This window comes from Dromaius novaehollandiae, chromosome 1 (genome assembly GCF_036370855.1).
Source record: "Dromaius novaehollandiae isolate bDroNov1 chromosome 1, bDroNov1.hap1, whole genome shotgun sequence".
In the NCBI taxonomy this organism is placed as follows: domain Eukaryota; kingdom Metazoa; phylum Chordata; class Aves; order Casuariiformes; family Dromaiidae; genus Dromaius; species Dromaius novaehollandiae.
Window position 1 is genome coordinate 75,730,478 of NC_088098.1, and position 22,967 is coordinate 75,753,444.

General features: G+C 38.9%; 1 long non-coding RNA gene across 3 annotated transcripts in view; it reads left to right on the forward strand.

Moving 5' to 3' along the window:
- The window catches only part of LOC112991551 (uncharacterized), a 105,531-nt gene that overhangs the window by 25,701 nt on the left and 56,863 nt on the right, over nt 1–22,967 (forward strand). For all 3 annotated transcript variants that reach the window (XR_010390553.1, XR_010390551.1, XR_010390552.1), the window contains exon 3: nt 19,313–19,418. This is a non-coding gene — a long non-coding RNA (uncharacterized LOC112991551). The remainder of the gene's footprint in view (nt 1–19,312; nt 19,419–22,967) is intronic.

Genomic DNA, 22,967 nt, shown 5'->3' on the forward strand with positions numbered 1-22,967 from the left:
TCACACTCTAGATCAAATTACTTAGGTGATTGCTAACATAAAATGTTTTGTACCTGTGTATGTAATTGATGGCAAAGCATCTTCAACCAACTTTTAGGGAAGTGGCTGTGAAAAGCATGCCTTTTCTGGTAAATTAAACCCACCACAGAGAACGAATAAATGGATCTTTATAGGTGTCTACTTTCCTGTCTCCTAAGAAGTAGCTGCAGTGGTAAAGACAATTATTCTGGCCTTAGCTCTGTGACAAGAGGAACTCATCTGATAAGTATTTGGCACATTGCAGGATGTGTTGTCTTGTATCTCCAAATTACCTCTATTTCACCATACTGGTACACGGAGTAATGCACTATTGCTAACTCACCAGGCAAATGTGCAAGCACAGCTTTCTTTAACAGTTTAGTCTGTTATCTAATGTTTTTTTTGGTTCCCAAGGTTTTTTCCACCAGTAGTTAATAGGCACATCCTGCAATGTGGCTAGGCCTGTTGCCCCGGTCACTCATCACTGGAATTAGCTCTCCAGTGTTTCTCAGAGCCCTCCAGTTTTTCTGAGGAGTTCTGTGAAAAAGTAACACGTGTAGAACCACACCCTAATGTTGGTGTTATTACTGCAGAACACAGGCCAGGTGAATTTGTTAAAGCCGATTTAAAACTCACCATTGGATTTCATTGCTTCCTAAAGATGTAGAGTACTGCTCTCATATAGCACTCCCGTAGCGCTGTCGGAGCAGGCCACGGGCTGTTTGAAGGTGGCCACTCACCCGGATGGCCTTACCGCTGCCACGATGAGGTGTGATTAAGGACCTTACCTTTGCTCTTATTTACCGTACTGATGCGTGCCTCAGGGAATCTGGCTCAGAAAAGCTGCTTAGAAGCTAGACTTTGGACCTTTAATGAAGAAGAGTAGCTCCTTTCAGCAGGCCTGGGAAGAGGAACGTTTTGGATATGCTTTTAAGAAACAATGTTTAGATGCTGGGTAGAGGTCTACCTGGCTTGAGGTCATTATTGTTCTTGTCTCATGTTTTTGAAGAGTTTAGGCAGTGCCAGCCTGACATGTCTTAGTGGAGACTGGAGCAGTTCTTGAGCTTGATTGCAGGCTAGGAGAAGGTGTATGCCAAGGACAGTGGAGCCCTTTTACAGGTGATATCTGGTATCTTGTGATTAAATCTAAATATATGATGTACAGGATATGCTTATAATTTTTTTTATGAACTCTTTCTTTAATGGGACAGAGCTGTTTCTGGTATGTGTATGCTTTTGGTGAAAAGTAAATTTAAGGTTATGTTATTTCTAATGTAAATATGGAACCATCATGATCACAGGCACACAGACTGCTCTGAATTCATAGGTTCCTGCAGCATTACTGCTCCAACTGCAAATACTGGTTGTAGGATAATAACGTAAAGAAAGTGCAGAGTGTCCTTTTCCTATTTTTTAGATGTGGTTTAGCTAGAAATGGAATTAATCACTGACATTTGACTACTCAGCTCTCTGTGGAAGAGCTCCACAAATCGTGAGGCCAGGGCTAATGAAACAGCTGACGTAATCAGAAGGTGCATCTCTAAAACTGGTTTCGTACTACCTGGGATCAGGCAATTATCCAGCCTTTCTGTTCTTTTTAAATTTCAAATACCTTGAGTATTAATGAAGAATGAAATAGTGTCCACAAAATCCAGATTGAGTAAACTGTCCCCGGTAAACAAGTATTTATAAATAGAAGCATGAAAGAATAAACAATTTTAAGTGTATATTAGATCTGATTGTAACAGCTGTGTGATATATTTTCCTCAGACTCTGGAATGAGGCTGTGGGACTGACATAAGTTGTACTGAGTATTCACAGAGTTTAAAATTCATGCTGTTTGGATGCTGTCATGAAATGGTTGGCATCACAGCAATCAAGTATATGTGTGAACAAGGAATTAAAAATAGTGGTGCCTCTGAAGTTTTGGTAGATTGTTCTCACCATTACTGCTGCAGTTCTGTTGCGTGTGTCGCAGCTGGTTTCTAGAACAAGGAATGAAAGATTGGCCACGTATTCCACTTGGTAATGAGAACTGTTATATTTGGTTTTCTGTGTTTTCTGACCCTGGAGTTTTCATGTGTCCACTTCTTTTTTTGGTTTGGTAATAAATAAATAAATCAGACTGTAAGATTTCTCTGCCTTTAAACTGCAATAAGGACTTCTTGAAAAAGCATGAACCTCCTAAAATCTTTACCCTCAAGAGGAAATGTCTGGTTCTTAGTTTGTCTTTGATCAGGTCTCATCAATGCAATTACGCTCTTTCAAACAATTGAGCCTGCAGTTGATTACAGTGCAAGACTGGAACCTTTCTATTACCTTATTTTTAGCAACAATTATTTTAGGACTTAACATTACAGTTGCAAAAAGAAAGGGCTGCGCAGGTCCCAAATCTTAGCCCTTAAAATTTGCTCTCTGTCATTTCTGCTTCTGAGAGAGCTGTTGGAGGTCTGAGTTCCTGCACCTTTGCTCTCCTGAGAAAGGAGCAGTTGGATGTGAGGCACTGCTTGTTGTTTTGGCTGGATGATGTTTTTCCGTGGCTAAGTCAAATTAAGCATATGGTAACCTCTCAACAAAATCTCAATTCTCAGATCTTTGTTCACAGTATTTCCATTTATTCTCCTAAGGTAAATGAAGCAATATGTTTACTTCTTTGAAATGTAGCACTGTTTGGCTCATGTTATTGACCTAAGAGCGCTGTGCTTGTTTTACTGTATCACTCCTTCTGGGGGTTATGATGTGTGAGCCATTTTGAAGTGCTGCGTATCGTGTGAATATGAAGGACTGCTTCCACATACAAAAAAGGTGTGGCTGGCCAGGGAGTACTTTGACGCAGTGCCTGAGGCAGGTGCCCACTTGGCAGTGATTCAGGAGGGCTTCTCGAGGGGAAGAAGGGAGGCACTTTGCACCTGTGAAGCAGCTCAGCCCCGCAGGAGGGATTGCAGGGGAGCTCCCTTTCCGCAGATTTTAGCATCTTTCCAGAGCAGAGCCTCTTCCTATTTTTCAGAGCTTAGGTACTTAATTAAAGCATAATTTCCCTTCAGCTTATGGAGCTGAGAAACTCTTAGAGGGTGAATTGGTGGGGGGACGGGTTGTCTCCTACAGAGTTGAGGAGCTGTGCTGAAGAAAAGAAAATGATATTGCGACATGATTTGTTAGGTTTAAGCAATGCTTCCAGAAATTTTCAAGCAAGAATGTTTATCTGCAGTTGGGACTGGCTGACTGATACTGTCACTTCTTCTTAGGAAACTACCTGTTAGCTAACATTGTAGTTTGCTTAAACATGGTCATTAGAAGTCTAGGAAATCCAATATAATATTTTACTTCAGAAGGAGAGAGGCATGGAAGGGTATTTCAGAAGTTTTGGAGATGTTTGCCAGACTTGTCAGAACAACCTCCTGTCACTGTGGCTGTGGGAGCACAGTTTGCCAGATTGGAAAATTGAAAATGTTATTCTCGTTGCATCTGAATGAAATAGCCATGTATTGTATGTGTTAAATCTCTGCAAATACCAGTATTGATGTTGGCTGTAAAAATATGGAGTCCTCGTGTTATTTACCTAGCATATGGCGCATGGGAACATGGTTAGCATCAGGCAGGCTGAGAGAAGCCCACAGCAAGAAAAAAAATCTGATTAACAGGCAAACAAAGTAGCACCTAGAAACCAGCACATTAATCCCCTGCAAGGAACCAGACCACTAGGAATGCTAAACTTCGAGACAAAAAAGATTTCATGTGTATGTGGAAGGAAGAATTGAGTCTGTATATAAACCTGACAAAAGGAATGGCAGAATGAAAGTATAGCTTTTTTACATTTTCACAGGACAAAATGGAAGAAAATTGAGTGAAAAAAAAATTGCCAGGAAAAAATGCACAAACTCTGGAACCACCGAGGAAAATATTTGAGGAAAATACACAGCGAGGTAGCAGAGGGATACTTTTCTCTAAATCCCAAAAGCAAGAGGCAGAGAAGAGAGCAGATACTTGCAGCACAGAGATAGAATTCTGGCACGCACATGTAACTTTAGAGACATAAAAGATCTCCTAATTAGAGACAGGATCATTTGTGGGACATGTGATTCCAGTTTATAGGAGGAATTGCTGAGAAAAAGACATCTAACCCTAAAGGAATGAATCAAAGAATGAGAGCAGCCCAGCTGGCTGGGGAAAGGCACAAAGCAAAGACAGCCACTCAGGCAATACGCAGGACTCCGGGAAACGGGACAGAGACAGACTGACAAAGGGTGCCGCTGGGGTCCGTTTCTCTGAGCGTGTGCCGAAGGAGCATGCAAATGATAATTGGTTAGGTCCCAGTGCTGCATGCAGCCTCTCTGGTGGAAAAGCAGCTGTACATCGTTATGGAGAGCTTTCCAAGGTATGGGGGAAAATCTACAGCAAGACTTTGGCAAATTCATCATTTTGTAGCACGTGGCCCCTGCAGAAAGTGGCTGCCCCCAATGGTTTGAACTACTGTTTGTAGCAACTATATTTGCTCCACACTGCTTGATCAACAGTCATGATGATCACGGTGGGAGTGTGGAACTAGCAGCACTGCTGCAGTAGCAGCAACGTAGCACTAAAAAGCAGAGGGCAGGACAAACACAACCAAGTTTTCATGAGGAGGCCATGCCATGAGCAGTGGTGAAATGGAGGCTCTAAACAACACACAAAAGCAATGCGGCGTTCAGGGTCTGTAGGAATGGATTTATGAGAGCGCAGTTCAGTACTGAGCAGTGGCACTGTGCAGCATGTGGACGGCTGATGCCTCGTGGGCTCCTGCCCTCCCCCTAAACTAAGGGCAAAAGGAGGAACAAAGCCAAGGGCAGCTGAGCAGCACATTGGCCAGGTGAAAGCAAGGTCTGTTCCAGCAGAACAGGCCATGAGACTGTTCTGGAGATCAATGTGTGAGAAGCAATGTGAAGTCAAACTGGTCTCAGTGGGCTTGGCAGTAAAGGCCAGTGTTTAGGCTGCCTTTGGGTTAGCAGCCTCTGGCACAGTGAATCCGCAAGTGCTGCCATGACAGGCGCAACAACAGCTGTTAAAAGGAAAGCTGTGGTGACCCGCCTGCAATTTGGAGAGAGGAGAACAAATAGAAAGATAATGTTTGAAAGAAGCACCAGGATGTTCGTCTGTGTGTGACCTGAGTGTTACCCCGTTTGTTGTGCTTCTGTACACAGCTCTCTAAAGAAAAGCCAATTATATTTTCGAAGAATAGAGGCTTCTCATGTTGTTATTCATCATGTGGTACATGAAACGCTAACAACAACCAGAAACTGTGAGTTAACCTTGTCCTTTCATCACGTATGATCATCTCATCACTAGACTGGTGATTGCTCAGAGCTGCCTGAAAATAGTCAGGCCCAGACAACTAAACTTTTATACTTCACTACAAAAGGAGCAAAGATGATGAGAAGGAAAAACGATTGCTTGAGGGATACAACTTAGTGGTTTGGGTAGTTCTACTTAGAAAGTCACTTGTGGCTTTCATAATGAGGAACTTCAGGTTTGAATTTTCAGAGTTATTAACTGTACATTTGTTTGTTTTTTATTAACTTTCTATACTGTGCACAACATTTTTGGGAGTATTGAGTCAAGCGATCCGCTCATCCAGCTTAGCTCTAAGTACATGAGCCTTCTTTTCCTTAAAACTTTGAAGTGATTTGGGTCTCAAAGTTCCTTAATTATTTCATTGTATGCCTGTCAATTTTTGGTAGCGCAGCTCATGTTTTCAAGCCCATTTCCCTCGTGAGAGTATGTGTTTCTGACTAACGTAGGAAGGTTGTATAGTTCTCCTTTGTTCTGCTTGTTGACTGGTGAGAATTAGAATTGTCTTTTTATATGTACAGACACAATTAAGCCACTTCAGTCTGCAGAGGCATCACTGGAAGTTTCCAGTCCCCTATCTCTCTGCTCCAATAGAAAAGAAAAATAGATTAAAAAAAAAAAAGCAGAGAAAGGTATGATTTTTAAGCTATTAGAGTATGCTTCATCTAGCTGCTAAAAACCTTGACTGTAACAGTTATTAAATGTAATTGCATCAGTAAAGGTATTGTTAAAAAAAAAAAAAAGCAGACTTTCGTTAGCAACTATCTTTAGGAAACCTTGATTCCATGATTTAAAGAGTTGTATGCAACATTGCTGTTTCATTTTAGGTAGTGTTTTGAAGGTTACTTAAACCTAGGAATATTTAGGAAGAGTAAATAAAGCGTAGCAGAACAAATACACAGTTCTGAAATATTCTAGTTGGTTCCATTATATAACTGCAATACATGTGGTTTGCTCAAGAAAAAAAAACTATGCATAAAACTGAAAAGTTAATGTGAAAATATTGAACCATCTTAAAGATCTGGCCAAATAATAAATACGTTTGCAAAAACATGCACCAGCTATTTGTCAGATAAAATTTTCATTGAATAGAATGGAAGGATGCCCATTAATTTCAGTTAAAGCTGTTGAAGTCATATGTTGGTCTGCATACTTTAGAAACTTATTTACTGCACCTCAGTTTGGAAAGGAATCTCTTCATTATTTTAAGACCTAAAAAAGTTTCTAAACTTTTTTCCTTATTTTCATGTCTTTAATATTGGAAATAAGCCATGTCTATAACAATATATATACAGTCTTGAGAGAGATTCTCCAAATGTATGTGATCTGAATTCTGAAAAAAATTCTTCCTAGGCAGTCAGATGTTAACAAATTAATCAGTTGTGGTATAATGCAGAATACCACATGCTATTCTGTATCCTTGGAGATGAACTGGATATTTGGAGATTTGGTTGTAGGGTAGAAGAGCCGTCAGAGGCTGGCTAAGGCTCTAGAATGTAGTGCCCTATAAAATACCAGCAGAACTGCGAACTTTTACTTCTGTGACCAGATGTAAGGAAAGGCTGTTTTCAAGAGACTGTCTGTTATTGAAGAAGTTAATAGCACCATTCCCTCTTCTCCATTCATGTCATTAGTAGTCTCACGTTCATAGTCACTGATTTTTTTTGTTATAGTAGTTTCACATTAAAATACTCTATTTCTAAGAACAGCATCCTGCTGAAATTAGGTGTAAATATGTAGGTGTGGCACTAGTGTTTTCAGAAGCATTAAAAAGACTTACGTGGTGTTGTAGTACGCCATAAAAACACACGACAAAAAAGTCTAAGTCCATAAATAACCAGTGGTCTGGACGGGCGGTTGGCTCTGGAAGAGAAAGTAGAGTCAGGGAGCTGCTAAGCCTCACAAAATATTTTATATTCCCCTGGCTGACCCCAGAGATTAACTTGCATAGCGTCTTTCACGCCTGCAGTACTCCAGGAAAGCTAAGGAGGGCAGTGGCACTGCCTCCTCACCGCCTTAGTGGTGAAACAACCACTTATCTTGCCGAGGCTTGGCGGAGCTCCACTGTAGAAATGTTGCTACCAAATTTTTTAAAAAGGAGGGAGAACTTATGCAATATTTGTCTTGGTAATTGGATGGCGAAAGCAGTATTTTCAGTTAGAACATCCATGAATAAATGTGAAAACTCAGATGAACTGAATCACAGGGTTTCAGTTTTATTCTGTAGATTATGAGAAATGATGTACATTGAAAGGGAACCATAAAACTTCTTTCAGGGAAGTACTGAAAATTATGAAATAATTTAATTCGTACATAGTTTTGCCATTGCAATGTTAAATATTACTGCAAGTATTTATATCAAGAACATCCATTACTACTAAAACAGAAACATAACAGCGAGCCCTGTTTGCTTATAGAACTCAGATATCCCAAATATGCGCCAGAATCATGTATTATTTGTGGGTATTCAGGAAAAGTGGTAGTTCTGAAGTAGAGAATGCTTTTGGTATCCTTTTCACTGGGGAAACCAGTAAAAAGATGTTTAACTGCTCCCTTGAAACAGCAAAGTTTTAAGTCCCAGTCTTGGGGTGGACTGTGGTAATCCTGAACTAAACTTGCCACTGATCTTCCTTTTCCATATGTAGGCACTTTCTACTTTTAAAGTTATTAAAGGTATTGACAAAATCAGAATGTGTTAATATTTAGAGTATTTAATGAAATTTTCAAAGAATATCAGAAGTGTGTCCCACAAGGTAGATATGCAGTACGCAAAACAGAAAAATACTGTGGATGATGAAAAAGGAGTCCGTTGTGAATTTATTATTCCTAGTCTGCTTAACTATTTGCCTTTTATTTTGAGAATCCCAACATGGAAAAATATTTTTATAATCTCAGACGTTTTTTGGCCCTCACATGGTTTTGATTCATAATTTGAAACTCTGTGTCTGTGCAAGTCAGCTGAGCTGTCGATCAGTTTTGAATTTCTTCCACAGATTTAGTCAACTAGGGGAGATCATCTGGACTGACTCTGTCCACAGTGTTGGCACTAGCATTTTATGTGTTACCCCATATGAATGGGAATGGTTTTTCAGGGATGATTTATGTCAAGATTCCCAAACGTAACAATAATAAATTCTTTTGTATCAAGAGAAACCTTAAATTACTGAAATGCAAACAGATAGAACACATGCACGCACATGCTTAAACCCCTAGCGACATGTGCACACCTGCAAACCCCCCAGGGAGAGTGGCAGTCTTCATCACGATTACCTTTTAACTTTCTACAACCCATCAGCCTCATCTTTGTGAGGCTGAGTTGCAGCTGCATAGCCTCCATTCGTATCCTGTTTCTCTTCCAGATACTGTTAGGGTGTTTGACAGATATGCTTGAGTTGAAAGGGACTCGGATACAGAACTGAGCATCATCCACATAGTTAAATGCCCACTGGACGTAAACCTCCTTACTTACCTTCTGGACATCCTGAGCAGGAGGAAAAGCAACATGCAATCAAGTCCTGGCAAAGAGAACAGCAGATTGTTTTTCAGGTCTTTAGAAGAGAAAAAGGAAGCCAACAATTGAAGATTTGCAGAGGAGTCTACAGTGTCTCCTGATTACCTGTGTTAAAAGCTGATAGAGGTGACTCAAGCACCTGATACCCACTTGTCAGTCATTCTTGGGAGGACACCAGGATAATTATGCAGCACTCTGGTCTCTCCTTGTCTGTTCTTTGATCAACTTCCTTAACCAGAGCTACTTGGTCCTGATGTTTGAACTTGGCTGGTCATAGTCTTCTTGGTAATTTTGACCAAAAGTGGAAGTTTAGTTTGTGGCCAGTTAGTTACTGTCCGGTTGTCAGCATCAAGTGACTTCTTGTGTGACACCTGCCAACAACCCCAACAACCTCCTCAGCAGGAACCAGCAGGTCTGCCTCTTCTCTGCACTGTCTTTGCCAGGAACCCACATAGTTTTATTCTCTGATGACTTTGAGAACAACTGAAATACAAATAAACACTTTATCTCGCACAAAGTCAAAACAACCCCTACTGCCTGCTGTATAGCTTGGGGGGTTAAGTTAAATCAATTTTAATTAGAATAGTAAGGAAAAGTGAAGCTCAAAATGTCAGCTTTGTTTTCTGAGCTCTGACACACATACTCAAAGAAAAGGATATAGTAATAACTGACTACTGTGGGGAGGGTGGGACTGGTATATGGTTGTTTGCTGCTTTGAAAATGTTCTGTTCATCAGACATTTGGGTGGGAGGTTGTCAGTGAAAACAGACCCTTCCCTGTACTGGAAATGCCAGGTGCTGTACTTCAGCACTATTCAGATTATGAATTTATTTCTGGCTCTCTGGATCTTTGATCCTGCCATTGAATCTGCAGGGGTGCAAAAATCCACCCACGCAGATCCAATTTCCAGATCCTGGCCTTAATTACTTATGGTTTGGTTTGGACAAATTACTGCTCTCCTTGCAATAACCGCAGTTATTACTAGAAATGTAGAATGGTCTAGAACATACATATATACATTACGTATGTATGTATATATATTTTTTAAGATGTTGCCTTTATTAATGTGTTTTGAGGCTTAACTGAAATTGTCATTGCTCAGTCTTGCACTGTGCTGCTTTTCACCTGGCCATACTGGCCTAGCATTTAATTTTCAGAAAAAAAAGCTCATAATGTTTACAGTCTAAAAGCAGTCCTAGAACTAAAAGAAGAGCGTTTAGCTTAATACACTTTGCAACAGGATTCTAGTGTTTGTTAAGTTGCAAATGGACTGTAGTATTTTTTCAGTGTAAAGCAGACCCCCTTTTTTTTAATGTCTCTGGGCCCTGTTCGTAAAACTAATCCATCTCAAGTTAGATGATTTTCATCTGCATATAAATAGAAGATGAATAAATTATGAAAAAAGCTCTTTTAACCAAGGACAGTAAGAATCATGAAATAACAATAAAATCAGAATGTTACAGCAAAATCGGACATGTCAGTACCATTATGAGCCGAGAAATGCCAAGCAGGACCAGTCTAATTAGAATAAGGCAAGCTCAGTAGTGTCATATGTGTTTTCCCTTAGTTGTTTTTTTTTTCCTTTTTCAACTTAATTTTTCCTGGATTTTTAGGCATAGATTAATGCAAGTAGATGTGCGGCTATAATGCCTACAGACTGTTTTTCAGTGCTTAAGTGTGGCTTTAAATTTGGATTCTTATCACCATTTTTCCCTTAATAGACTTGGGTGGAAGAAATGTTCTGTGTGTGTGACCAAAAGGTCAGACTTAGGATATGGCAAACTCTGTAGTTTCAGTCATTGCATGTTCTCATTTGAAAGTCAACTGAAAATTAGCAGAAGCTTTCAGATCATACCTGTTCCTGCTTAGAATCATGTAAAACTTGAGTTTTATTTAAGGTTAGAATTAGCCAGCTTTTAATTACAGGCATTCCACTCTAGAAAATGTTCCTCATTCTCAACCAACTTGTCAAGTTTTAGATTGTTAACTCAACCTGATAACAGCTGACCGTGTTTTGCACTTCATAAAAAATCAAGCAGTTGTTCTAACAGGTAGGGTAGGAGGCTATTATCTGTCACACCTCCTACATGCTTCTCTAAGCAGGAAGACTGAGCTTGTCGTTAAAGAAGGGGGCTTGGGCTTGGGTGGTGGGTGCTCTGCTCCCAGCTGTGCTGCAGGCTTCCTGCATGGCCTTTCATGGGGTGCTTGAGCTCTCTCTACTGCACTTGCACCATCTCAGAATACACTGGAGGCTTGCAAATGATTTCTTGGTTAATGTTTATTGAGCACTCGAATGTCTCCAGGTGGAAAACTATAGAAATAGAAAGTATTATTTCTAAATGTTCCCTGTGGCCTGCAGTACATGAGAAATCATGCATGAGAAGTTAAGTTCCATCTAATGAGATAGAAACACAAGTTTTGATTTTCAGCAAGTTATGATATGCTTTAGGACCTGAGATTTCAGTCCAGTGTGTTACAGGTGTGGACTGCAATCCAAGTCTCAGTGTCCAGCAATATTTGTTTTTCTCATTTTATTATTGAGAAAAATAAATGGTAATGAAAGTATACTAGTGTGGAAAAAAATTTTCCACTGCAAATCCTTTTTCATACCAGTGATCTGTCTGGAAATTTAAAACCTCGCAAAGCACTGTATATTTGTCTTTTATAGAAAATAGTATGTTTACCTTTTAATGCATAACATACATAATTTTTTATATATATATATAACATACGGCATTAGCATTTTGCCAGATTATCAAATAATGACAGAGATATTTTGGTTCAGTACAGCTAGCTCGTATTTCCAGATCACATTAGTATATAGCTAGTTCTACTTTAAAAAATTTCCCAAGCTTTTGGAGTTGCTCATTCCACAGTTTTGGAATTGTATTGCACAGTATTGCAACCTGTGTTGGAAATAACTCTTTCCTAAGCATGAAATATCTCCTGAAGGAGTCCTCAGTCTTCTCGTGATGGAAAGTAAAAGTAAGTTAAATCAGACGACCTATTTAAGGCTCTTAATGATGAGAAGCCAGTTATACAATGGAGAAGAATTTTGCCCTTAATATATGTTGTATATATAATTATTAGAAAACTTTTCTTGAAAGACTGCAAGCAAAGATTTAAAAATGACTAGTAATTTTGAAAATGTCAGTGTTGGGGGAACCAAACTTCTGACCTTGAAAAGAGGCCTTCTAAAGGTTTAAAAATATTCAGCTCTTCCTAGAAATTTCACCCATATATTTTGTCTCAAGTTGAGATACCAAAATGTAAGCTGATCACCTTTCATCATTTGACCTACTTTCATTTTTACAAGAAGATGCTATAAACGTATACTTGCCCGTTAACAGAAAGTGATGTCTTCTGTGTTTTAATAGTTTTGCACATTAAAAAAAATTGTCTGCATATATTTTATATAGGAAATGTGGAAGCGTTATAGAAACAAGAAATTTGTTTCATCTTTCAAGCTACAAATAGATTATGGCTTTTGAAAATCTGCACATTTCCTCTGCGAATTAATCTTCCACTGTCTTTTGCTAGTAACTTTCAAGTTCCATCAGCTTTCATCTAGAAAGCTAATGATAAAGCATCAGAGTTGCACCCTTTTAAAAGAACAAAAGAAGAGTACACATACTTTAATGAAACCAAATCTGTGTATGTACGGTTTATTATTATTTACCTAAATGCTTGTTCTTTGGTGTGTAGATAATTTCTTCAGTACTTTATCTTGGTATTACGTTTTGCAACACCGGTCTGGCATCATTAGACTTAGACCCACAAGCATTTTAAAGATTTTTCCACACAGCCATGAAATTGCACCTTCCTCATTGAATGTAAAATCAAATACACCTGTAATAACAAAGCGGAGAATACTATGCATCTCTTCCTGGATGTGTAACTGCATTGCAGTAGAGCTGTGGTGGTTTGCCTTCACAGACTCAGTGAAATTAAAGGTCATGTCCTAATGTTATGTCTTCCTGTTTAAAATTAATAGCTTGTAAATGTTTATCTCAACTAGAAGTGAGAGCGTGGTCTACGTTTGTGCTCTCCAGTTCCCATTTTGAGAAGCCGTGCAGAAAAACAGCTGCATATCCTTTCATGTCCTTCTTTTGCTATTAAACATTTACATCTTTGATTTCAGTTCTTTGCCAGGTTTCTTCCTTCTTGCGTTTGGATTTCTAGTGAAGCTTACAGTAGTGCTGTCTAGATTTATAGTGGATTACATTGTTTTCTGCAGGAAAAAAAGAGAGAAAGAAAGAAATCCAGTGCAGAAGTACTGAGAATTCATGTACAGCATCATACAATATATGGTTTCTTTGTGTTCTGCCAATATGTATTTCAGTTTAAAATGTCCTGAGGCTGGTTGGGGCTATTTCTGTAGAGAGAGGACCAAAGTATACAGTATATTGGCTTCCATTTTGCTGTTTTTGGATAGTCAGGGCTGCTTTCCATTTCCTACAATGTTCCAATATAACTAAATCACATATACTCTGTAATGGAGGCTTCTGAGACCTGGGGCTTCTGTAAAATGTAAAAGAGCGAAGTAATATTTATACAGTGTAATATTTTGATTCGCTAATGAGCTGTGAGGTGGGTATTATCATGAACTACTGTGCAGCCAGAAAGGTTCCTAAAACATGTATCGACTTACTCCATCTCTGAATCATTGCAGATAACATAGTGTTTAGTTTCTAATTAGACTTATGTTGTGCTAATTCTCATAAGCAGTGTAAGTGATTGATGTTCTGCATTTTCGTGGCAAGTATCAGAGCAGCTGACTTCAACTCCATGATGAAGCCGGCATGCAGCTGCTGAGAAAAGCAAGCCATTTGGAGGAACTGATTTGCAAGATTAACCTGTACTGATTGATATGGCCTGGTTCCGAGGGGAAGGAGGAAATAAGGCACGTAGTCCTGAATTAGGCTAATCATATTTCAATCCTAAAAGGATTAAGAGAGAAATGTTTAACTGAAAAAAAAAATCCCATGCATAATATTTCATAAATTATTTACTTTGGGTAGTCTTTGCATTGTATATCTCTTAGGATAGCACAAAGCACTCACAAAACATTCTTCGTCGTCTTCTGTGCCTCGGTCCCCCGTATTTAAAATGCTGGTGGCTTGTTCCAAGACTAATTTTATCTACTTGTCTAAGTAATAAATGTAACCTTCAAGGCAAAATCCTCTGCATTGTTTCTTGATGGAACATGCCAAAGCAGCATAGGCATCTCATGTGACTAAAATTATTTTTGATTAATTTTTGCTAGTATGTTTTCTTTGTGGCTATCTCAAATTAGTATTTTTGGTAGTGCAGTTTTACTCTGGAAATCTGCGAAGTAAAAATGCCAATATGGTATAAATGGTCTCATTGAACTAGATTTGCCTGTTATACAGGTTAAGATATTGTAAGATACATCTCCTAACCTACAGACCTCCAGTCAGGTTCTTATTCCTTCAATCAGATCCTAAATGTTAAGTTAGGCTTTTTGAAATCATGATAGTAGTTGCATCCACCAGTAATAAAGGCTGTGCCTATGGCTCTTGGATGGCATTCCCACAGTATTTGAGTTTTTCACAGCTTTTAAAGCTTTATGCATTTCAAGCATTAAAAGTATCTTTAATTAAAGGCAGAGCAGTGCTGTTATTCTGTTATATGGGGTGGAAACAAACGCCTATGGTAAGATCCATCCTATGCACTAATATTACAGGCAAGGGGCTGGCTAAGGTGTGGCGTTTTCTCAGGATGATCAAGCTGTGGCTTGCCACGGGTCCCATCTGCTCTCTCAGCATGCAGTGCTAGAGGCCCTTCTTGGAACAAGGTCCTCAGATGATTTCTCGGCATGAGATCACCTATGGAGTATCGCTGGAGGGGCAGATGGGACACATGATGGCAGACCTGGACTAGGCAAGTTTGGCAGAGAGCAGCCCTATGGGGTAAGATGTTCAATATGGGTCAGAATTTCTGCGTAAGTGGAGCCCCCTGATGATTTCCTCGCCCGCCCTGGCATAGATCTCAGTGCTGGACTTCCAGGATTGTTAGGCATGCACTGGGGGCTGCAAAGGGTGTGTTTTTACAAGTCATAAAACAAATAAAGGTATTTGGTTTTGTCTGTGCGCTTCGGCCAGCCAGTGATAATTTCTTGCAGGCTACATAAATAAAGCTCTGATTTTGCTTCGTCAATTGACGTTGTGGTTTAAGTTAGACTTGGAAGTCTTGACAATGCCCTAGTTAATAAAGCTTCATCATGAAAAAAGAATGACGAAATTTGTCATCTGCTTGAAAAAGGGAGGTGTAGCAAAACTCACACCTCCCATTTACATTCCCTCTGACCCTGTTTGTTTTTCTGTTTCTCAGAAAAAACAAGAAATGGCTCTGGACTCTGTGAAGGCATTAGGAAATTTGAAAACAATATTGCTTGGCATAATCACTCAGGTGACCCAACTGTAGTAAACATGTTTTAACTGTATGACATTGCAAACTGCTCATGTTTTATTATACTGAGTAAAGATCTACTGCTTTCTTTGAACATGTAACTTCTCTTGGACCTCATGGTAGCAGAATCAGGCTTGCTACAGATCTGTGTTGTAGATTAGGTCATTTGCTTATATTTTAGTTACAGTATTTTTTTCCACTCTCTCTTCCACCTTTATTCTGTTAAAGCTGTACAGCTGGCTTTCTGAGGACTGTAGGCAGTGAAAGGACTAGGGGCATTAAAAAGAGCAGCTTTGGCTTTTTTTTCATAGTCAAACTAATTTTCATATCCCCAGTGCAGTATTTTATGCTACTCAAGGAAAAGGATATTGTTTGCTGCACTTGAAATAACACAAAACCTATTCCAGCTCTCCTTGAAGCCGGAGACAAAATTCAGCTTGCTGTCAGTGTGAATTTGAAAGAAATCCACGATGCTGTTTCTGTCAGAGAAAGCTGCGAGTCCATGCATATGTGACATGCGTACAATCCAAGTCCCTTTTGTTTTCTGTATAACTAATTCTTGTGTTATTTTCTTCAGGGAACCTGGAAGAGGTTGGTCACTGAAAACAGTTGTAACAAGGATTTGCTGAAACATCTTTTTTTCTCCAGAAAAGTTGAAGGGGTGGCCTACAAAACAAAAATTCACCTTTTGTAGAAAACTGCTCTGCCTCATTGCTGCATAGGACTTTTGCAGTCAGAACTCACTGGTAAAGCATTTGCCCTGTCAGTTCGGCAAAACACTGAGGGAGATTATGAGGAACTGTGAACATTAGGGACACACAGTCATACCATGTCTATTTTAGTTACCACCGTGTCTTACAACAGAAGCACCGTGAAACTTAGATTTTGCATGTAGAAATGTATGATCCTCAACAACAAAGCTTGTAGTTCTTTTCTAAACTAGATTTTGCAGGGGAGAATATAAGCAAGCTTGCTGTTGGTGCCTCTCTGGAAAAATCTTGTATACTGTACATGTCCAAGCAGAGGAGTGGGGATGAGGAGCATCTCCACTCTGTTACCATCCAGTGTGACTTGGCAAACTAGAGCACATTCACTTATGTGTATTTCATTCACTTATGTGTATTTCAAGAGCTATACTTTAGTAATTACCAGCTTTCCAGAAAGAAATACATAAGGGTAGTTTAGCCCATGTCTGTATGGTGCTCTGAAGCGGTCAAAGGTCATGTGATCATGGCAGTTAGTACCTCTATCTTACTGTAAGCAAAATGCACTGTACTTCTGTTTTCAGAAGACATTTCTCTTACTGCTCTGCTTTTCCCTTGGCATCCTCCACACCTTTCTAATTCAAAGGCAGGGTGTTTCATGAATATCTGGACAAGAAGAGAGAGCAAAGAGTTCTCAAAGTAGGTACGGTGAAACTTTGGAAGAAGAGGTATCTTTTGATACATCTGATCAACAACACTTCTGTACTTCTTGCTGTCATAGCATTTGCATAGTTCAAAGAGAGACTGTGTTCCGTTTTTGGAGGAAGAGTCCCATAAAGCTGTTACTCAGGACTTATGCTTCCTCCAGAGAAAGACGTAAAGTGTGTGATGGTATTTCTGCCTTCTAGTATTTTGAGTTTGTGTCAGAGCTTAAGGAAAGGAAGGACCACGTTCTTTTGCTGCCACAACCACACCACAGAATGGGGTGATTCCTTCACTTTGGAATGTGAAGAAAGTGTCAGCTACTGTTCGAATGTGTGGTAATCTCTAAATATTTGCATTAACGAAATAGTGTAACCTGAATAAGGACTGGGCAGAGCAGAGGTTGAAATGTAGGAACTTGAAGGAAGAAGTATCTCTCTTCAAAGTGAGTTTTTCCCCTTGGGCTTCTCCACTGAAGGGTTGTAGAACCTCCGTTGCGCTAGAGGCTGTTCTTTGTATACAGCTTAGTATACCTGAAAAGACATGTAAAGGAGAACCTCACGGTGAAGCTTCTGTGCTGTTGTGGCTTGTATGAGGGGAACAGTGCATAGGTAGATACAGCTTCCAGATACCCACATGGCAGGAGGAAGAAATTTCCCATGTTCTGTAGATGTGAGATCCTCTCTGCAGCCATAAAGAGCCCTAGGGCCTTGTCAGGCATTCTTGCACTTCTCAGCTTATTTTGTAGCACCTTGACAGAGATAAGAGTATTTATTAAATCCTCCAGTTTAGGCTCCCTGCAGTTACTCAGTGCATGGAGTTTCCATTATATATACCCCTTTCCTCTGTAGCCTTAAAGAGTTTGCTTTAGTGACATTATGTATTTGCTGCTAATGGCAGAATTTGACTACAGGAAAAGGAGATGGTTTTGGACTCCGTGGGATGCTACTGATGTATAAAACATCTAATATCCTCCAAATGGTGTCTACTCTAGAAACATTTCACAGTATGTCTAGCCTTGAGATTGGAAAATAATTAATGATTTGAGGTGGTCAGCTTCAGGCACCTTCAAAGGGATCCACAATCACTGGAAATTGCTGTCATGTTATTTAAGAGATTGCATCTTTTAAAAAATAACATTGCCCGAAATTTTGGAAATTTTAGGCTTGCATCAATATTCATGAGAGATCCAAATTCACTGACATTTGATGAAAGAATACTTTTATGGAAAGCACTTCACATGCACAGTAAATGCTTTTTAAAACACATTTGAAATGTATGTGCACATTTTAAAGTTAAAGTTACCAGTAAGGCGAAACTTAGGAAACAGAAGTAGTTGAAACTAGGAACTATTATGTCAGTCTTCTGCCACTGGAACTGGGTTTGAATTAGACTTAAATGGTGTGGGAGCTTTGAACACATAACACATCACTCCACCACATGCTGTGATCGGCATCTAATGATAAGGAGAGGTGGAGGCCTGAAGTAGCAGGGGTACTGCAGACTTGGACTTGTGCCCGTTAGGGGCCTGTGTTAGTGCCTGATTGGTAGGATTGCTTGTTTTTAATGAGCACCAACCCTCATACAGCTGTTTTTGGAGGTAGAAGAAACTAAGTATCATACACAACCACTAAGTGTAATTTAGAATGTGCTCTTTTAACAATGCTGTCACAGTAGATGGGAGGGTAGGGAATGTTGTTGAAAAACAGGTCATGAGGATTGCAATTTTTTAAGACAAACGTGAACCCGAAATTGATAGAGCATGTCAGCAGTGCCTGCTTATGTAGGTAGATAGACGCAAACAGTCTAAAAATGGCTGTGATACACGTGGGATGATCGGACTAGCCTGATGACCGCTAGCAATGGAGGGTTTGGGTCCTGCTCCAGGCATGCAAACTGAGTACCCTATAGCACAAGCTAGTGGGATTTGGAAGCAGCAGAGTTTTACACACACGGGACCCAAAATCTCTGCTTGTATAAACTGGCACAGCATCACTGTGCTCAGTGCAAGCTCATGCCAGTTTATATGGTGGATAATTTGGCCTCTGTACTATACATCAAATGGTTTCTCATTCTCCCTATTGCTGAAGTGCAAAGGTAACCAATAGTGGGAAAGTCTCATTAGGTTTCACATTTAATTTTGCTAATAATGTGTGTAGTCTGAATCAGTAGTGCCAGGCCAGTGAGGTGTCTGTATTTCATAGTGGAGATGCTGTGCTCAAACTCATGTGCTCTGCTGGTGCCACTGAAGAGGGGGAGGAGACAGAACCATCTGTGAGTGGCAAAGAGAAGGAGGGGGGCAGTAAAGAAGCATTACTTCCAGCAAAATAGAGAGCACTGCCAATTTTCCTGAGTGCAGCTCAGTTCAAAAAGTTCAAAACCACTGCTTAAAGGAACAATGAAAATATTTTCCATCATTTTTTATGGAATGACATGATCTGTTTACTGTTTCTTATTTATCTGCTCTGCATGATATGTCACATTTATCAGTAAAACAGACTGTAGGGGGTAACAGTACTTATATGTTTATTTTATGATGTTTTAGCTTTTGCTCTGTTTATTCTGCATGTTCTGACTGAATTCATGTATACTCACATAGCTTTTTCTTCTGCTCTTACAGCTTGTCTGTCTCAGGCTGCCCCTAAAAAATTGAAGTATTAATCTGGCAAGATGAAATCAAGATGCACAAAGAGAAGATATTGGAGACTATTCTGCAAGGTGTTCAGGTATTTGTGATTTCATTATTTATACCAGTAATTGATGCATGATTAGGGGTACTCTGTGCTTTATGCACTTAAGGACTTAAAAGGAGAATGTTCTTGTTAACTCATGAAAGGCGACGATACAATGATTTTAATGAAAAAGTCACAATGATTAAAGCCGCTTAGTCAAAATGCCACCATGCAGCTTAAAGATGAAGTTGTGATTAAAAGGATACTGTGTAAGAGTTGCAGCTTAAAATTCAACACATTTTTGTGCTTCTGGATATTCAGTTATATCTGTTAGTTAAGTCAGATTTTACTATTTTACCATCTCAGGAACTGTAGGTAAAGAAAATTATTTTCTGATCTTCACTGGAGCAAAATGAACTAGTTCTCCTCTGCTGTCGGACCAATTCAGCACCTGAAGAAGGCACTATAAAACTCCCAGTGATCTTGGGAGTAGTGAATCAGATGCTAGGAACTACATTAGGCCTAGGCTAGGTTACACGGAGGGTGAAATTTGTTTTGGTGCTGAGTGACAGCAGAAGGTCCTGTGTACCTCTTGTGAGGCCTCAAGAATTTCAGTGAAATTTAAATGGTATAAATGTCCTGTATAAAGTTGAAAGGATTTTAGGCATTTGTAGTGTAGAAATGGGACTTTCCATTTAGGTAGCAAGAACAATCTAGAGAAGGGTGATAAATTTTCAGATTATAGGAAAATAGATTTTTCGTTAAGCAGTATATACAGTGAAAAGTACTGCAGTTGATTTTAAAAAGGCGTCTGTTTAGTCTATGTTTTGCATCTCTGGAGCAAGGAGAGCAGTTGTGTGATTGCTTTGCAAAGCTCCGTGTGAGCGGCTAATGACAGGCATGCTATAGATGTGAAAACTTACAGCTTAATAGCAGTAAGTAATTATACATATTTTTATATTATGATAATGTAGAGATATTGACTGTACGTTATTACTATGTACATTTACTGTAAATTTATAACTATGATTAATTAAGTTGAGCAAATGGGACTGCTCACGGGCTTACAGGTAAGTCGGTTGTTTTGCAGACTGTATCAATACAAAGTGCATTCAGAGAGAACATTTTACTTTTTGATAATCAAAATCATATGTGTTCCGTCATTGCAACCATTAAATCAGTATAATTAATATTGCAAACTGTTGTTTGTAATTAAGCATTCTAAACAAAACCACAAAAACAGAATTACCTCCTAAGGGTGTATATTTAACATGTATGTCACTAATACATGAAAAATCACTCTTGTTAAACATTACACCATATATGACTGTCTGAAGAGCACGTATGAATAAACAGCAGTCATTCTGAATATTTTTTTAATTCCTGAGCTACACAGTGTATCAGCTTCCAGATATTTATTCAAGTTTGTGTTTTATTATGTGTACATTCCAGTGGTTTTGGCAGTATGCTTGGAGATAGTATATTGATGTTCTCTCTCAGATTTTGCTACGAAACTGCTTGTTTGCGTTGTGTAGATAACTTCATCTGAGTGAGCCTTGGATAACTCATATACAAAATTGATAGTAAATCCCAGAGCACCAGGTTGTGTTACACATAGTACAGATATAAGGCATGGGACCAGAGAATGATGGTGGAGCATTAATAGCACTTTTCATTTCACTATTTCGTCTTCCCTGGCTGTTTTTTGTAATATGGGTCCTCCAATGTAAGTGATTGCTAGCAGCAGTGTCCCAGATTATAATGTCAGTAGTGAAAAATTCCTTGTCTTCCAAGTGTTTTTGAGACTTGAATCAGATCCCTGGCCTTCAGAAACATCCTCAGTCTTTTTTTGGAGTTATGCTTGTCTCTGTAAGAACAGGAAATTGCTGTCAAAATCTCCTAATATAGACTTAGAAAAGGTTTCTGTTCAACTTTGATATAATTTTCCCATAAGAAGATTAATTGTATCTAAATAATTTCAACTCTTAGGCCTTTTTAAAATAAACATATTTAAGAGTAAAACTATTGAACTAATCAGTTACGCAGTTCCTTGAGAAGAGTTAGCACTCTTAAGACAGAAGAAATAAGCCTTGTACAAATTTTATTGACAATAGATAGAAAGAATATTGTCTGAGAACATTCTGTAACCTGAAATTAAACTCTAATTCTGTACCCAAATGTGGAAAATTGGTGGTCAAATCAAGCATCCGGTATTTTCAACTTGAATTACTAACCTTACTCAGTGTGCTAAAAACTCAGAGTTGTAGGAAGACTAGGCTTAACTTTAAATTTCAGCTTGTGATCATCGCAGCACATCTAATTCCCTCAAAAAAAATCAGATTTTCCGTTTAGATGTTTCAAACTATGTATACTTTGAATAACTGTGAGTAACAAGCTGTGTTAGAGAGGAAGATTTTTTTCTTTCTTAGAGGAAAAAATTACACTCAATACCCATTGTAAACCTTTCTTATTTCTAACAGTACCTCGGTACACTATTTTCTAAATAAATTATAACGATATAAGAAAGCTACTTACAAGTGTTGCTGTGTTCAAGAGATCAAAATCTTTATTCATTTTGGTTTTCACAAAAGTAGTAGTACTTTTTCACAAATTTTCTGTAACTTGGGGACCTGAACAACTTGTGATCAGTATATTATCACAGTCAGTATTTTCTAAAAGATGGTGGCATTTTAAAAGTAACTTTTCCTAGCTAATCTGAAAACTTTGTGAAACTCTTAAACCTTAGTCCTTCTCATTCTGAAACACTTTGCACTAAATACAGGATGCAATACAGGAGTGCTTTCATGTTGCAAGTTCCTGAACCTGTCTGAAATTTTGTTTTTCTTGAAAAAGTTCAAAAAAGATCAGCTGATTTTTTGCCTTTTTCTTTCTTTTGTTGGGAAGGGGGACATTCATGGGATCTAAGAAGAAAGTAGTAGCGTATATTGAACAGTACAGTGCAATGTGGGGAGGGAAGAGAATTTCAGATGTGTATGAAGCCTGACTTATAGTGACTCATAACTGACAACAAAACACCCAAGAAGAAATGTGAGCCAGGATGAGATGAAATAAGACAAGCCATGAAAGAAGAGGTAGATTTATGAGTTACCAGCCTACGGATAGAAAGGGAAGATACATGAGTGGAGAATGAGATCATAAAGCAGAGGTATGTTAAGGGAAAAGCAGGCGGTTCAAAGGACAGATCCCAGTAGGCTCTTACGGATAGTAGGAGGATTGATTTAAGCTGTAGGAAAATGAATGTTAAAAATGATACAAAGGTGGGTTGGATTCCAGCCCTCAGAGGGTTTTTTTTTTTTTTTTTTTCCTCCCCACTGCATTGCAAAGAACAACAAAATGACAGTTAGGATGACCCTCAACCTCAAACAGTACGTAGAAAATGTGCCCTTGATGATAATCCCACCTAGCTAAACTCTCAGAAACATGCTTTCAGTTTCGATAATGAAAGGCAATTTCCAACATTTTAAGGAAACTGCTGCATTGCCTAAAATGAAAACAGGAGGCAAAATTCTCACCTTCAATCTGAACAATGTCGTAGTTTTCTTAAAACGTTAAAATTTGCCTTTCATTCCTGAAACTGAAAGC